At 37.6% G+C, this 17,467-nt stretch overlaps 1 protein-coding gene across 7 annotated transcripts in view; it reads left to right on the top strand.

The window, feature by feature from the left end:
• LOC122554382 (disabled homolog 1) overlaps positions 1–17,467 on the top strand; it is a 697,887-nt gene that overhangs the window by 366,812 nt on the left and 313,608 nt on the right. Inside the window, exon 1 of one of the 7 annotated variants that reach the window (XM_087990640.1) lies at positions 7,616–7,650. The exons of 5 other annotated variants lie outside the window; for them this stretch is intronic. The gene's annotated coding sequence lies outside the window, so the exon portion shown is untranslated. Of the gene's footprint in view, positions 1–7,615; positions 7,651–14,061; positions 14,198–17,467 lie in introns of those variants that run through there. One more of the 7 variants, XM_087990642.1, reaches the window with a different exon arrangement.

Genomic DNA, 17,467 nt, shown 5'->3' on the forward strand with positions numbered 1-17,467 from the left:
GACTAGTCCGTGCATACGAATAAGCTTATCAATGGAGAAGACCAAGAAACAATCTGAAGTAGAACTTCTAAACTGGCTAACTTTAATGGGATATGAATGGATTTCAGCAAGGAAAAGTAGAATCAAAGATTGACAGGATAATCTGTAACAAATGATGGGTAATCTTTAAGGATAAGTTGTTTCAACTGCAGACTTTATACATTCCAACAGGGAAAAAGCGGTACGGGAGTCAAATCCAAGGCTACTTGGACATTGCCGAAGTTAGATAATATGCTGAAACAAGATAGAGGTGTTATGATGTATGTCAGGTGACTACTTCAAGCAGGAACTAAATCAAGTATAATAAGTTGAGGGTGAAGTGACGAGAAATGAAGACAGGCCCAGTTGACCCAATCTTTCCTCATTAGACAGATTCCTGCCATCCCAGGAATCTGTCCAGTGAACCTTTGTTGGACACCCTCGATAGAAAGTCTATATTTTCTTAGATAAGGAGATCAAAACTAAACTGCACACAATACACGAGATTTGATCTCACCAAGGCCCTGATCAGTTGCAATAAGACGCTGCACATGTACACTTGTTTTCAGTGACCGGTGTAGAAAGACACCCACATCCCTCTGAATATCAACATTTCCCAATCTATCACCATTTAAATAATACTCTACTATTTTGATTTTCCAACTGAAGAGAACAGCTTCACACTTACCTATATTATATTGCATCTGCCATGCATTTGCCCACTCTCACAGCTTGTTTAAATTGCCTTCACGTTTCTTTGCATTCTCCTCACCACTCATGACACCATCTCGTTTTGAGTAATCAGTAAACTTAGAAGCATTACATTTGACTCCCTCTCCTAAATCAATGATATTTGGTTGGATAGATTGAACCCAAGTACTGATACCTTTGGTACCCCATTTGTCACCACCTTCCACTTTGAAAAAGACCCACTTTTTTCTATTCTCAGTTTCCTGACCATGAACCAATATTCAATCCATCCCAGTAAACCCATGTGCTTTGATTTTGCACAATAACCTCTTATGTGGGATCTTATCAAACGCTTTCTAAAAATCCAAGAAATTGACATCCACTCGGTCTCCTATTAGTTATGTAGTAAAACAAAATCTCCAGTAGGTTTACCAAACACTATTTCTCTTTTATAATCCATATTGACTTTGTACAATTTTGTTGATAATTTCATATCCTTTACAAAAGACAATAGATAGAGGGGAGAGTTACCAGGGGAGTTTGAGGAATGATGGATTTTAGCTACGACATTTAGTTTGAAGAAAATGGGTTTGATCTCCTTTAATAAAGATGATTGTGGGGAGATTTGATAAAGGTGTACAAAATTGTGACTGGTTTAGATAATGGAGACAAAGAAAAAAATCTTTCTATTAATTGATAGTACCAGGAATAGCAAGCACAGATTTAGGGTTTAGGGACAGAGATATAGGTTTAACATGAGAAAGAATATATGTTGCAAAGTGTAATATTCTGGACCTGGCTGCCTTCTTGGGTGTTGGAAGTGGGGACAATATAGGGTTCAAAGGTAAACTGGATGGATACACATGAGAAATAAATATCTATGGCTGACGAGATTTGCTGGGTTGAAAAATTTAATTTTGTACTTTTCTGATTCTATGAATCAAATAATGTTCTACATGGCTTTTACAAGATTTCAAACTATACAAGAAAGGTGAAACTGGTAAAATGCAGGTGGCTGGCTAGTTAAGCTAGAATGGTAAGAGACAATTTTCTGTCATCAGCTCAAGTTACAAAAGTGTGATTTAGGGTAAATAAGAACTTTTTTTGACTTACAGAGAGCCAGCAACTCCTGCAATAGGTTGCTACTGTCTGTGAGCATAGGATCAAAATAGTAAGGTTAACTCTAGTAGCAGAAAAATTCTTGAAACAGTTATTCAGGATTGAGTGAGTGGTCACGTAGAAAAATGTGATTCAATTAGAAGGAGCCAGCACAGATTTCTTCAGGGAAAATCATATTTAACTAACTTGCTGGAGATTTTTTAAACAGGTAGCAAAGAGAGCTGATGAGAGCAACATTCTTGATATGATGTACGTGGACTTCAAAAAGACAGTCAAAACAGTGCTGCACAACAGGCATGTTAAAAAAAAGTTATAGTTTACTGAATAAGTGGAACAGTAGCAACAAAAGTATGAAACTGGCTAAGAGATAGGGAAAAAAAATTAAGTTAATGTATATTTTTTGGGCTGGAGGAAGGCTGCAGTGGAGTTCCCCAGGGGTTTGTCTTGGGATTTTGGCTTGCTTTTCCTGTTTTAAGATCTTGGTTTGCAGGGGGCTATTTCTAAGCTTGCACATGATACAAAACTCAAAAACATTATAACCCGTGACGAGGACAGTTTAAAACTGCAGAATGATACTGATAAGCTCTTAGAGTGGTAAGATGGAGGTAGATGAAGTTCAATGTAGAGAAGTGTGATGTAATAAATTTTGGTAGAGGGAGAATAGAGAGACTGCACAAAATAAAGAGCACTACCTTGAATGATGTTCAGGAGCAGACAGACTTCGGTATTTCTGTGCATAAATTACTCATGGTCATAGGAGATATAGAATGAGCAGTTAATAAGGAATACAATATACTAAGCTTTATTAATAAAGCATTAGAGTACAGGAGCAAGGAGGTTATGCAAAACTTGTATAAGGACACTAATTAGATCTGATCTGGGGTGTTGTGTACAATTCTGGATGCCATATTTTGGGGAGGATGGGAATGCAGAAAGTTTTCTGAAAATGCTTCTAGATACGAAAACGTCATTAATGAAGACAGATTGGAGAATTCAGGACTATTTTCCATGGAAAGCTGAAGGCAAAGAGGAGATATACATTTTCAAAATCATGAGGGGTATGGAAAGTGTAAATATGGAGATATTGGTACCTCTCATATAAAGATCAAGAGTGAGAGGACAGATTTTAAATAATTTGCTAAAGAAGTAAATCTAATGTGAGAAAAGACATTGTTATAAAACGAGTAAGGCTCTGGGGTGTGTTGCCAAACAAAGAGACCGAGCGCTGCAGATGCATAGACCCTTGAGAGTGGAGTCACAGGTAGACAGGGAGGTGAAGAAGACATTTGGCACGCTTGCCTTCATTGGTCGTAACATTGAGTATAGATTAGATTCCCTACAGTGTGGAAACAGGCCCTTCGGCCCAACCAGTCCACACCAACCCTCCGAAGAGTAACCCACCCAGACCCATTTCCCTCTGACTAATGCACCTAACACTATGGGCAATTTGACATGGCCAATTCACCTGACCTGCACATCTTTGGACCGTGGGAGAAAACTGGAGCACCCGAAGGAAACCCACACAGGCACAGGGAGAATGTGCAAACTCCACACAGACAGTCACCCGAGGCTGGAATCGAACCTGGGACCCTGGTACTGTGAGGCAGCAGTGCTAACCATTGAGCCACCATGCCACCCCACAGAGTTGGAATATTATGATGTGGCTGTACAGAACATTGGTGAGGCCACTTTTCAAATACCATGTACTGTTTTGATTGCCCTTCTATCGGAATTATGTTGTTAAACTTGAAACAGTGCAGACAAGACTTGCAAAGATGTTGCCATGACTTGACAGTTATCAGGAGAAGCTGATTAGGCTGGTTATTTTCTCCCCATGACTGTTGGAGGCTGAGGAGTGACCTTATAGAGGTTTATAAAATCACAAGGGGCATGTATAGGATAAATAGACAAGATCTGTTTCCTTTGTTGGGGAAGTCCAAAACTAGATGACATAATTTTAAGGTGAGAGAAGAAAGATTTAAAAAGGACCTGAGGGACAACCTTTTCATGCAGAGGGTGGTGCGTGTATAGAATGAGCTGCTCGAGGAAACAATGGGGACTGATACAATTGCAATATTTAAAAGACATCTGGATGGATATATGGATAGGAAGGGTTTAGAAGGATATGGGCCAAATGCTGGCAAATGTGACTAGGTCATTTTGGTTGGCACGGATGAGTTGGACCAAAGGGCCTGTGTCTATACTGTACCACTCTTTGACTCTGAGTACTTAAGTCTGTAAAAAGTTGCCTGTAAATGTATTTAAGGTTGGTTCCGTTAAAAATTCAGGAGGGCATTCAATGTACATTTCGGAACAGTATTCAGGATAATGGGGAAAAGTCTGGAGCTGAAAGTTTTCCTGTAAGTTTAACTCAGTTCTATAAGTTAGATGGTTTAATTGTAATTGTTCTATGAGTTGACTGGTTTCATGGCATGTTTTGGATTGAGCATGGACACCAGAATGGAGCTTATCAAACTTTTTCCTCCTTTGCCCTTTCTCTTGTTGCCCTATCACAAGAGGTTGTGTGGTAGTGGATAAGCAGAGATGGAAGGTTGAAATTTTCAGGAGTGTTGCGAAGTATTTCATGTGAGCTCGACTTGGTTGATAGGCCATGTGATAGATTGCTGAATTTGTTCATTCACTCACAACACGTCCTGGGAAACAATGAGTTACAGTGGTACAATGAGTTGTTTTCAACTCTTTGCCCTGCCCCCACCCAAGACCAGTTAAAGCAACCACTTGATTACAGAGGAGAATCAATGCATAAAATAGAATATTTAAATATAAATTAGATTTGGACTGGGGGCAACAAGAGAGCAAGGTTCAGAGAAGCATAAGCTTACTTAAGGTTGAAGCAATTAGTAAAGTATGCAAGTTACTTAAAGAAACAAGTATAATGATGCAACATGGTGAGATTGCATTGTGCTAATAATGTTTGTGCCAGAGAAGATAATGTAAAATGACAAATGGGTGAAGGATTTAACCTATGATTTACAGACGTTTCCTCTCTCTACATATAATATATATCACGGAAATATTTCCTTTGATCTTTAGTTTTACAGAAACTGTTAGTGTGAGCCTTTACAATCTATTATAACATTTCTAATGGAATCAAGAAAAAAATATAACGTGTCCCTGCTATATTTATGATATCACCAGTATAAATCAACCAGAGGAAATAATTCTCACTGATTCTGCTATTCTATTTTATACCCAATATGAAAGTAATATATCCATATCACATCTTCTATCTTCAGCTGTGAGAATGTTATTTGTGAAAGGAGAAGAGTAGGAATGGAGGATAATCTATATTTGCACTAACTAAAATATCTGTTAGGCTTCTTATGGCCCAATGTCAAGACAACACGAGCAGTGGAAACAAACAAACTCCAGATAAGAATAGATTAAATTTTAATCTGTGTTAAATATCAAGAATATGAAAAACAATCATGTTTAAATCTTGCCACAAACTTGGTTGCCTAGCTACAGATTCAATTTCTTCTTTGACAGCAACCTGAGGCTGAACCAGGTTCCATGCAACCTCAGGCTGCTATATGGCACTGAGTTGACCTTTTGATCTTATATCCTTGACACAAGATCACATTTCATCTCTCTAATATTGCCCATCTCCTTCTCTTATTTAGTTCATTTTCTACTGAAATATTGATTCATGCTTTTACCACTGTTAACCTTGGAAATTCTGATGTTCACCCAGCAGGTCTCCCAAAATTATCCTCCATCAAATTAAGTTTATCCAAAATTCTACTGCTCATCTCCTAAATTGCATTAAATTCTGTTAACTCATCCCCTTTGTGCTCACTGATGTACCTTGGATCTTGTTCCTAAAACATCTTGAACTAAAATCTCATCCTTGTGTTCAAATCTCTGCATGACCTTACCTCTTTCTATCTGTCTAACCTCATCCAGTCCTACAATCCTCTGTGATCTCTGTATTCCTATAAGAATGATCCCTTCTCCATGCCCCACTTCCTTTGCTCCACCATTGATAACTGTTCTTTCGGATACTTACTACCTAAGATCTAGAATGCCTTCTCTAATCTGTCAATCTACTTATCCTTTAACATACAGTTTAAACTTAGCTCTTTTTTTAAGTTTGTGCCAATTTTTACATGGATAATCATTTTATCGCATTAAAGGTGCTATCAAAGGAGCAAGTTGTTGGGACATTTGAACTATTTTTCTATCTATTGTGGTCAATCAGCTAGTTCACATTAGTTACCATTGTTAGTTCATTGTGAGGTCTGTACATTTACTGATTGCTCATATGATCCAAATGACTCCACCTCTGGAAAATAGTGTACCAAGTGTTTTCAAGGATCAAATGAAACACCACCATATACAAAATGTACCTTGTCTTTGTCCAAATTTTCCAAATATAGTCTATAGCCTTTTATCAGTCAAACATGTATCAATGCACATCATTTTGGCAGTCATAGATTGGCCTAAATTTGCTACCCTATTTAAATTTGTTTGGTTTATCTCACAGCTATCTTTGTGCTCCTTAAGTTTATGTTTGGATACTCAGAGTAAGTGAATGCATCAACTATCTGCCTTAAGCTAAGAGTGTACAATCACAATGAATTATTTTCCATCATTTGTTGTTTCTCAGCTCTTACCTTTAAGACTCTCTTATACCTTGAGGGTTTCCCTTTTTGCTTGATATTTTCAAATGTATACTGCTCTGTTTAAAATTGCTTTGAGGTCTCTGTCACTTTTTTTTAAATTTTAGATTGTTTCTGTTTGTAATGGATCTTTCTAAACATTTATTTTCTGTAACTTTTACAGCACATGTCTAGTAGAAATATAATTACCGAGTGAGATTCTTCTGCATTTTCACACTGACATCTTGTTATGATTCCAGATGTTAGGAAAACTATTCCTTTCTTCCATTACGTTTTGCAAAGAGGTTCAAATAGTTCTGTTGACAGGGATGAGAATAATTTTAGTTTTCAAAAATGAATCTGGTCATGTATCAATGAATTCTTTGTGTTGCATCTTTGCAATGGACTATTACTGTTCTTTCAAATGCATGATCAACTTCTCCCTTTTCGACATGGGAATCAACTATTTCTAATCATCACAGAACTGTTGAGTCACACTTCAATTACTGAATAAGCAGGCTGTTACATGGGAACAGGAGCAGGTCATTCATCTCTTTTTGAGCCTATTCCGTTATTCAATTAGGTCATGGCTGATCTATATCTTAACCCCATTTATCTGCTTTGATTCCATCTCCCATAATACCCTTCTTACATTTGTCTGACAAAAATCTATCAATCACGGTTATGAAATTTTCAGTTGGCTTAGCTTCATCAGGTATTTGAGAAGAGAGTTCTGGATTTCTACTACCTTTTATGTCAAGAAGTGTTTACCAACATTAATCCTGAGCAATCTATATTTAAACTTACGATTATGCCCATGTCCTCTCTCCACCCCAGACTGTACTTCACCAGAGAAAATAGGGTTTTCTCCATGTACTCTTCAAAATTCTTAACATATCAGGAACACCTAAATTATATTGCCCCTTAATTCTCCACTCTTGAGGGAATATGAACCAAGTTTTACATCACAACAGACATAACACTTTAAAAGTAGTCCATTAACCAGAAAGTGCTTTGAGATACCAATGGTCCTCAAAAGTGATAAATAATGTAAGAGACAAAATCAGAAATTACTGCAGAAACTCAGCATCTGTACAGAGAGTCCAATGACTCTTCATCAGTTCTGATTCACTGAGTTTCTCCAGTGTTTTCTGTTTTTGTTTCAGGTCTCCAGCATCCACAGTTCCTTGATTTATGCAATGTAAGTTTTCTTTTGGTCTTTCCTCATAATTCAATTGTTTTAGCCCCCATATGATTCTGGTGATTCTGCACTGCATCACTGCAGGCCTGAGGTGACGTTTAGAATTGAACATAGCAATCCAGATGCTATGGAATCAAAATTTTATACATCAATAGCATGGTTTCCAGATTTTAATATTCCAGTCCCCTTGAAATGAAGTGCAACATTTCACAAGCATTTTCAGGTTTTTGTCCATTCCAATTTATTTCCATGGATTTGAAATCTTTCTGCTCTTTTACAGTTCTTCACTTGTCATCTTTTAGCAATAGTTAAAAAATAATTTTGTCAGCAATTCAGAAATTATAAATTTTAACTGATGGGAGTAGTTTTCAATATTGATGTAGTAAAATAATTATGCAAATAGCTTTGTTAATTGATAGTCTCACACCAGTGATTACTATTGAAATGGGATGTAAAGTAGATGGCTGATCCAAAACTACCAAACTTGAAAATTTACTCAGAGTAATTCTCTCAATCTTTCTGCCTGGCTATAAATATCGAATTCAATCAATTGTTTGATAGTACAGAACTTGAATATTGATTATGAGAGAGAGATGTTGTCAAAGTTTTTCATTGTACACTCATTAAAACGTGTGTAAGAATACCATATTTCTAAAAAGCAGAACAATTTGTACTGCAGGCAGAAAGGCTACAGATTTATTACTGTACTAATTGCTACTCTAACAACCATTTAAGATAATCAGTTGAATTGGTAACATGGCCTACACTTGCTGGAAGTGATATACATGTCATATTTAGGTACATGTCCTCTGAAAACAAAAGGAATATGTTTAATCTTTGTAACTTTTTTGGATACTTGGGAGCTTGGGGAGCCCATTGTTTTTTCCATGCCAATGACTCAGACAATCAGAGTTAATGAGCCAAACAATCAACATTCTTTTTCTTCAGGAATATAAATTGGTCAGATTGTTTGAAATTTGGCATTCTTGCATTTGTCTTGGTTGCAAGACGTAGATCTTCAGCAACAGAGCTCTCTTTTGAACATTGCAAGGTACAATGTTCTGAGCATCTCTATACAAGTAATATTAACTTTCAGAAAGAAATATTGATTCCAACATACTTGTTGAATAAATATTCCATCAGAAGGGGGAGGATCAAAAACTAAAAACAACTATTCATGATGTTAAGTGAACTTGCACCCTTACATTTTACCAAATATATCTGCAATAACATATAAAGATATTGATAACAAGATCTTCTAATTTGTGTGTCAGTACAATTTCAGGACACTCAGAAACCAGACTTCCCAATTCATCTCCCAGAGTTTATCTCTTTTAAACTCATTCTTCCTTTTGCTGTCCTTGTTTTTATTTTCTCTCTAGGATACTTTCAGCTACAGGCAACTGCAACAGAATCAACTGTTTCAAAAAATTAAACATCTGGCTAATGAAGGCTACTGTCCATATGCTTTCTTCACTACACCTTCTACCTGTGCTGACACCTTCAGGGATCTATGGATCAATATTTGTTTGTTCCTCAATACTCCCTCGGGACTTACGATTCATGGTGATGTTATTCCCTTACTAGACCTCCCAAAATGCGTAACCTCAAACTTAGCAGGTTTAAGTTCCATCTGCTATTATTCTGCCTAGTTTACCAGCTAATCAATGTCAAACTGTAGTCTGAGAACATTCTCCTCACTACTAACAACGCCACCACTTTTTCATGTCATCTTCAACTTACTATTTATTCCTTCGGTATTCACATCTAAGTCATTAACTTACATAATAAATTCTGGATTAGTGGTGCTGGAAGAGCACAGCAGTTCAGGCAGCATCCGAGGAGCAGTAAAATTGACATTTCGGGCAAAAGCCCAATTCCTGATTGAAGGGCTTTTGCCCGAAACGTCAATTTTACTGCTCCTCGGATGCTGCCTGAACTGCTGTGCTCTTCCAGCACCAGTAGTCCAGAATCTGGTTTCCAGCATCTGCAGTCATTGTTTTTACCTAACATAATAAATTGCCAATAACTGTGGTACAGTGCCTGTTGCTGGTCACAGGCTTCTAATCACAAAAACAACCTTCCACCATCATTCTTTGCCTCCTATTTGTAAGCCATTTTTGGATCCAGTTTTCCAACGTATCTTGAATCCCATGTGCTCTTAACGGTTGGACCAGTCTTCCATGTGGGACCTTATCAAAGGCTCTGCAGAAGTCTGTGTGAACCACATCAACTACTCTATCATCATCAAGATAATTAGTCACCTTTTCCAGAACTCAATCATGTTAGTCAGACAGCTTTGCCTTCTAACAAAGCTGGTGTGACTATCCCTAATCAACCCATATGTTTCCAAATGTTGATTTAATTCTGCTTTTCCAATAAGTTTCCTACCACTGAGGTCAGACTAATTGGTCTGTAATTACCCTGTTGCCTTTTTTGAACAAAGGAACCACATTAGATATCCTGCAGTCATATGGCACTTCATCTGTGCCCAGCAATGGATTAAATATGTCCGCTAAAAACCCAGCCATCTAATTTAAGATCTCACAAACTCCGGCTCCATGCACAGATTGCCTTTATGTTCTTTATTAGATTCAAGGAGCACAGAGAAAGCCCTTTGGCCCATCAAGTCGGCACTGATATAGCTACCATGAAAAGTGAACAAATCTCAATTTCCTGCACTTGTCCCATATTATTGAATGTTATGATATTTGAAGTACCCATCCAAATAGTTTTTAAAGGTTATGAAGTTTCTAGCCTCCCACTACCTTCCCAAGTAGTGCATTCCAGATTCCCACTACTCACTGAGTGGAATATGTTTTCCCCAAATCTCCTCTGAATCTCCTGCCCCTTACCCTAAAACTATACCCTCTTGTGATTGACTTCTCAATCCAGGGGAACAATTGCTTTATTCACCCTGTCCATGCTCCTCATATCCTCATACACCTTAATCATGTCTCCCCTGCTCTAAAGAAAACAATTCAAGACCACCTCGTCTTTCTTTCTCACTCAATATCACCATCCCAGGCAACATTCTGGTGAAACTCTTCTGTACCCACTACAGTACTATCACATCCTTCCTATCGTGAGGTGATCAGAACTGCAAACAGTACTGCAATTGTGGCCTGACCAATGCTCTGTACAACTTCAGCATTACCTCCTTGCACTTATAATCCATGCCACGATCAATGAAAGCAAGTGTCCCAAGCTTTCTTAACTATCCTACTCATGTGCTCTGCTGATTTCAAGGATCTGTGAGTAATTACCCCAAGATCCCTCTGTTCCTTTAAGCTACCCAGTGTCCTGCCGTTCATTAAATACTCTCTCATGTTTCTTCTTGCAAAGTGCATCACTTTGCACTTATGAGGGTTAAATACTATCTGCCACTGGTTTGTCCTTCTGACCAACCCATCTATATTTTCCTGTAACCTACAACCACCTTCTTCACTGTTAACCACTTTACCAATTTTGGTGTCATCTAAAAATTTGCTTAACCTTTCCCCCACATTTTCAATTACATAATTTATGTATAAAACAAACAAAAAGGGTCCCTGTACTGATCTTCAAGGTATACCATTGGACACTGTCATCCAGTCACTCAAGTGACTGTATTCTATTACTAGCCCAGTTTCTGATACATCTCACCAGGTTTCCCTCAATACCATGTGATTTAACCTTCTCAATCAGTCTCCATGTGGGACCTTTTCAAAAGCTTTGCTAAAATCCAAATAAACTACATCAACTGAACTTCCCTCATCCACACACTTGATCACATTTTCAAAACATTTTAACAAATTTGTTAGGCATGACCTCCCTCTGAGAAAGCCATATTAACACCCCTAATTAACCTATGCCTTTCCAAATGACTACTGATTCCTTCCTTCAGAATTTTCTCCAATAGTTTTCCTACCACTAATTTGAGACTCATTAGTCTGTAACTTTCCTGCTTCATCGCTACTACATTTGTTAAAAAATTGAACCATATTTTCGATTCTCCAGTCCTCTGGCACTTCTCCCATGGCCAGAGAAGAATTAAAAGTTTATTTCAGAGTCCCTGCAATTTCCTGCCTCACCTCCCATAGCAACCTGGAATGCAATTCATCTGGACAGGGAATTTGTCTGTTTTTAAGCCCAAAAAAGCCATCAATACCTCCCCATTTCCCATGCCTATATATGCAAGTTACTCAGAGTCCCGTTTCCTGAATTCATTTCTCATTTTCTTGAGTGAAAACCGAAGTTTTCACTCACCATCCCGCCAATATCTTATGGCTTCACACACAGATTACTTCCTTGGCCTAATGGGTCCTCCTCTTCCCTGATTAACCTCTTCCCTTTAATGCATTCATAAAATATTTTTAGGAGGTCCCACGCTTTCCTTGGTAATTCTCTTCCTCTTAATATACTAAAATTCCATGGGGTTTTCCATAATTCTATCAGTAAAAGATATTTTGTGGCCCTTCTTTGCTCTCCTAATTTCAAAGCACCCCTACACTCTATACTCCTGAAGAGGCTTTCCTGTTTTTAATGCTCTGTACCTAACATACGTATTCTTCTTTTTCTTTATCAAATTCTTGATTTCCCTTAGCATCTCGCATTCCCTGAACTTGTTGCCTTTACCCTTTACTCTTTGAGGAACACATCAGCCTTGAACTCTCCCAATCCTCTTTCCAAAAGTCTCCTACTTTCCGGTTGTAGACTTATATACAGGTTGCTGCTCCCAGACTATGCTTGCTAGATCCGTTTAATGATATTGAAATTGGCCTCTCCCCAATTTAGTTACTTCTGTTCTATCCTTATCCCTTTCCACAACGACTTTTAACTTTCGTTCCAATTTTTGAACTTCTTAAATTTTGTCAACTTCGTACTTTTGTTGTCTCCATATTTACTTTCTGTTCAATTAAATAGTTTTCATAATTGCAAGTTGTTTTAAACTTGTAATATTGTAGAGATTTATTTCAATATTTTCCTATGTCTTCAGCAAAAATCTGTCTCCATTGTTTGAAACCCTGAGGCCTAAAATAATTCTACTTACACTTTGCATTAACGTTATTTTTGAAGTAGTCTGAAAAATTGCATGCCTTATTCCAGAATGTTCTTCACCATTGATCTGTATAATTTTATGAAACTTTGTTCTGACTTGTAAGTCAATATCCTCCAGATGCACACAGTAATTGACTTGTTTTACTGATAACTGCCTAATACTAATGAACTCCATTTCAGTAAAGACATAAACTAGAAGCTGCAAAATCTGGAGGTAGAGATTTTTAAAATCTCTATTAGTCCCTTTTAAGGTCCAAAATAGCACCTGTGATCCAAATACTCTTCTGGAGAGGTCTGATTTAAGACTTTCCTGCAATTGGCAACTTATTGCTCATTGTAAGAGGGATCTTCACTAATATTAATCTTAAAGATGAATGGAGATCTTGCCACTAATTTCAATCATCTTCTAATGCTAGTCTAAGACTCACAAATACTAAGTGGTGAAGGATGATCACAGGGTCGTCACAGCAGAAAGAAGCATGGCCTTCAACAACAGGAAATGTTTATTACATTGTAGTAAGACAGCAAGTTTCAACAGAGGAAGTCCAGATAACTCTCTTGCCACTAAATAAGAGACTAGAATTAAAATCATTATAGTGTGGAAACAGGCCCTTCAGCTCAACAAGACCACATCGTCCCTCCAAAGAGTAACCCATCCAGATGCATTCTCCTTCCCTAAATTTACCCCTGATTAACGAAAATAGCCTACACATCCTCTAAGACTATGGACAATTTAGCATGGCCCAGTCACCTAACTTGCAGACCTTTTGGGTTGTGGGAGGAAACTGGAGCACATGGAGGAAACCCACGCAGAGACGGGGAGAATGTGCAAACTCCACACAGACAGTCGCCCAAGGCTGGAATTGAACCCAGGTCCCTGGCGCTATGAGGCAACAGTACTAACCACTGAGCCACCATCTTTTTCAAGACTGTGACTGCATCAAAACTGTGTCATTACAGATAATAGTATCTATCAACAGATTGTATCAGACTGACAGCCATCTCCCAGAGATTGTCACTGATATATCAGTGGGTGGGGCTATTCCAAAGTTTCTGAGTTAACTTTTACAGATCATCGTCTCATACAAGGGCCACGATAGACATTAATTGGTAACATCATTAGCACAGGCAATGGCATTGTGTACCAGACAGATGCAGAATAGGTCAGTTAGTGATGTGGCAGCAGCAAATGCCATATTCACTCTGACTATAACACCCATTCCCAACTTTGCAGAGCTAGCATCAAATGAATACAAAACAAAATGTCATTGTACACATACCAATGATATTTTTTTAAAAATACCTTCACAGGTTGGATATGCAGAGAGTCAGACAACCTCAGCATCTTGAAGACAAGTAAAAGGAAGAGGAGGAGGGGAAGGAGGAATGAATGGTGCAACCGACATATTCCTTTATGGCTCAGCAATCTGAGATCAGTTAACCTACTTAATAACAATGAACACAACTCCCTACTAAATAATAGTCCCCGAACTTTCCTCTCTTACAGGTAACCATAGTGTCTAGAACACATCTTTAAAATAAAAAAACTACCATAAAACAAACATTGCAATTAATACTATCAAACAAACTGTCCATTATTATTTAGTCACTGATCAGAGACAGGAGGCTGTGGCTACAGCTGAGGCAGTTAAAGAGATCATAAGACCAGGAGCAATAACTATTCAAATTTTCCAACAAATTTGAGGTTATTTCCCTCTTGGATGAGAGTGAGGGTTATGGGTAGATGAGTTACTTGATCATGGCACAGTGGTATGGGAAGTCATTCAAGTAGTTCAAAAAGCTATGCATCCAAATGTGCATAACATTCAAATGATCAAAAGCAGATGAACTGGGTGTAAATAGAAATAAAAACACTTGATTTGATAGCTATTACAGAGGCACGGCTGCAGGATAATGTAGACTGTGACCTGAATATTGATGGGTACAGGATATTTGAGAAGGACAGCAGGTTAGGAAAATATGGAGCTGTGGTGGGGGTGGGGGGAGGGGTAGCTGTGTTAGTTAATGATCATATCATCACAATGGAAGAGGTGATCAAAGTTTTGGAAATCAAGAAATAGAGAGTGATTTCGGTTGAGATGAGAGAAGCAAGGAATTAGTTATGGGATTGGTTGACAAGCACTCTAACAGCAATGAACTGAAGGATGGACTATAAATGACCAACTAATAGTGGAAGCTTGTCAGAAAAGTACAGTGATAGTCTTTTGGGGATTTTAATTTAAATATTAACTGGAGAAATCAGATGGACAAAGGTAACCTTGATGAAGAGTTCATACAATATTTTCTAGATATTTTCTGAGAACAGTACATTCTGGAGTCAACCAGAGAGTAGGCTATGCAGGATGTAGTATTGTGAAATGAGTAGCATTTATTAATGCTACTCATTTCACAATACTACATCCTGCATAGCATTTTCCACCTATCACATTTCCAACGCCCCTCCTCCAAGTCCCTCCTCCCTACCTTTTATCTTCTCCTGCTGAACACTCTCTGCTCATTCCTGAAGAAGGGCCTGTGCCCGAAACGTCGAATCTCCTGTTCCCTGGATGCTGCCTGACCTGCTGTGCTGTTCCAGCAATAAAGTTTCAACTTTGATCTCCAGCATCTGCAGACCTCACTTTCTCCTCCAGCATTAATAAATGACCTCATAGCGAAGGTGTCCTTCGGTAGCAGCAATTGTAATATGATTAATTGAATTTCACATTCATTTTGAGGAAAAGCAGAGTGGATCCATAACCATTAATTTTAGGAGCCAGTGTGAAGGCATAAAAGTTGAGCTAGCAGAATTAAACTGGCAAGTTAGGTTATGGGAAATGCAATAGAGATTCAGTGCCAACATTTATGGTAATATTTGAAAATATGTACAAAGGAAAATTCTAAAGGGTGAACCCATCATCCATGGCTAAATAAAACAGCTAACTATCGTATCAAACTTAAAGCATATATTAATGCAAAGTTGGCTTTCAGGTCAGAGGACTGGACAGAATATGAAAAAAAAAACAAGAAATGATTAAACCTTAGTAAGGAGAGAAAATTAGAGTACATGAGAAAGTTAGCTATAAATATAAAATCAGATAGTCATAGTTATTATGGTTATCTTAAAAAGGAAATTAGTCTGGGGAATTAATAATGGAAAATATGGAGATGGCAGATGAAATAAAGAGGTATTTTTCATCCATCTTCACTATGGATGATTCAAGTGACATGACAGAAATAGTTGTAACTCAATAAATGGAAGAGAGAGAGAGGACCCAAGAAAATTACAATTAGCGAGTTTTGAGACGATTTGTAGCTCAGGTTAAGGTTCTGGGTGTAGATTTGCTCGCTGAGCTGGAAAGTTCATTTTCAGATGTTTTGTCACCATACTATGTAATATTATTAGTGAGCCTCTGGATGAAGCACTGGTGGTATGGCCAACTTTCTATTTATATGTTGAGGTTTCCTTAGGTTGGTGATGTTATTTCCTGTGATGATGTCGTTCCCTGTTCTTTTTCTCAGGGGGTGGTAAATGGGATCCAGGTCAATGTGTTTGTTGATAGAGTTGCTGTTGGAATGCCATGCTTCTTGGAATTCTTGCACATGTCTCTGTTTGGCTTGTCCGAGCAGTTTGAATCATACATTTCATAGGTAGGATGAAAGATTTTATTCAAATGTTCTATTAGGGATCTAAGCAAAGTTCAACAAAATAATTTTGTGAAGAGAAAATCATATTTAATTTTTTGGTGATCTTTGAAGAAATAACATGTGCCATAGACAGAAGTGGATGTAATTAGATTTCTTGAAAGCATTTGTTAGGTTCCACATCAAAGTCTTTTAATGGAAAATAAGAGCTTATGGTGTAGAAGGTAATATATTGTTGTGATAGAAGATTGATTAGCTAACAGGAAATAGCGATTAGGCAATTAATTAGGAAAGCTAATAGTCTGTCTTATTGTTTATTCGAGATGTATTGAATACAGAAGTAGCGAGGTTTTGCTTCATTTGAACAGAGCATTGATAAGTTTATGCCATGAGTACAGTGTACAGCATTGATCTCCTTATTTAAGGAAAAATGTAAATGAACTAGAAGCAATTCAGAGAAGGTTTACTGGACCAATAGCTAGGATCAATAGCCTTATGAGGCAAGGTTGGACAGGTTAACCTTTTACCCAGTGGACTTTAGAAGAGTAAGAAAGATCTTGATTGAAGTATACATGATCCTGAGTGGTCTTGACAGTGTGGATGTGGAGGGGATGATTCCTGTTAAGAGAGAGCTTAAAACTAGGACTCAAAGAGGATCTGATGTGATGATAGAACTACTGAAGATTCAAGTAATGGCAAAAAAAATTGCGGAATTAGTAATTCAGCAGTGTATACATTAAAGAAATCAGAAATGTTAATTACTTTATAATATATTTGGAACAATGCAGACTTTGATTCATTATTCATTTTCAATATTTTATAAAGTTCTTGGGAAGAGAATCACTGGCAAGGGCAATATTTATTGCCTCCTAATTGTTCTGATTAAATCTCAGCAGCTGATTTGAGCTTTGATAAAAGTTGTGCAGAAAAATAGAGATAAGGATGGTCCGTTGCAAACAAGGAAACTTCTGTTATGTTCTATTAAAACTGAAAATATCATCTATTGCTTTAGAACGAGTTTCATCCTCTTCTGATACATTGACACAGTTGTTTTAACAGCTATATTTTAATCAGTAGCAACAACAAAGGATTTTTCCAAAATATTTCAAAGAAATCCCTCTTTTTAACTTAATTC

This window comes from Chiloscyllium plagiosum, unplaced genomic scaffold (genome assembly GCF_037043375.1).
Source record: "Chiloscyllium plagiosum isolate Xiang-an unplaced genomic scaffold, Cpla_swu_hap1 HiC_scaffold_9, whole genome shotgun sequence".
In the NCBI taxonomy this organism is placed as follows: domain Eukaryota; kingdom Metazoa; phylum Chordata; class Chondrichthyes; order Orectolobiformes; family Hemiscylliidae; genus Chiloscyllium; species Chiloscyllium plagiosum.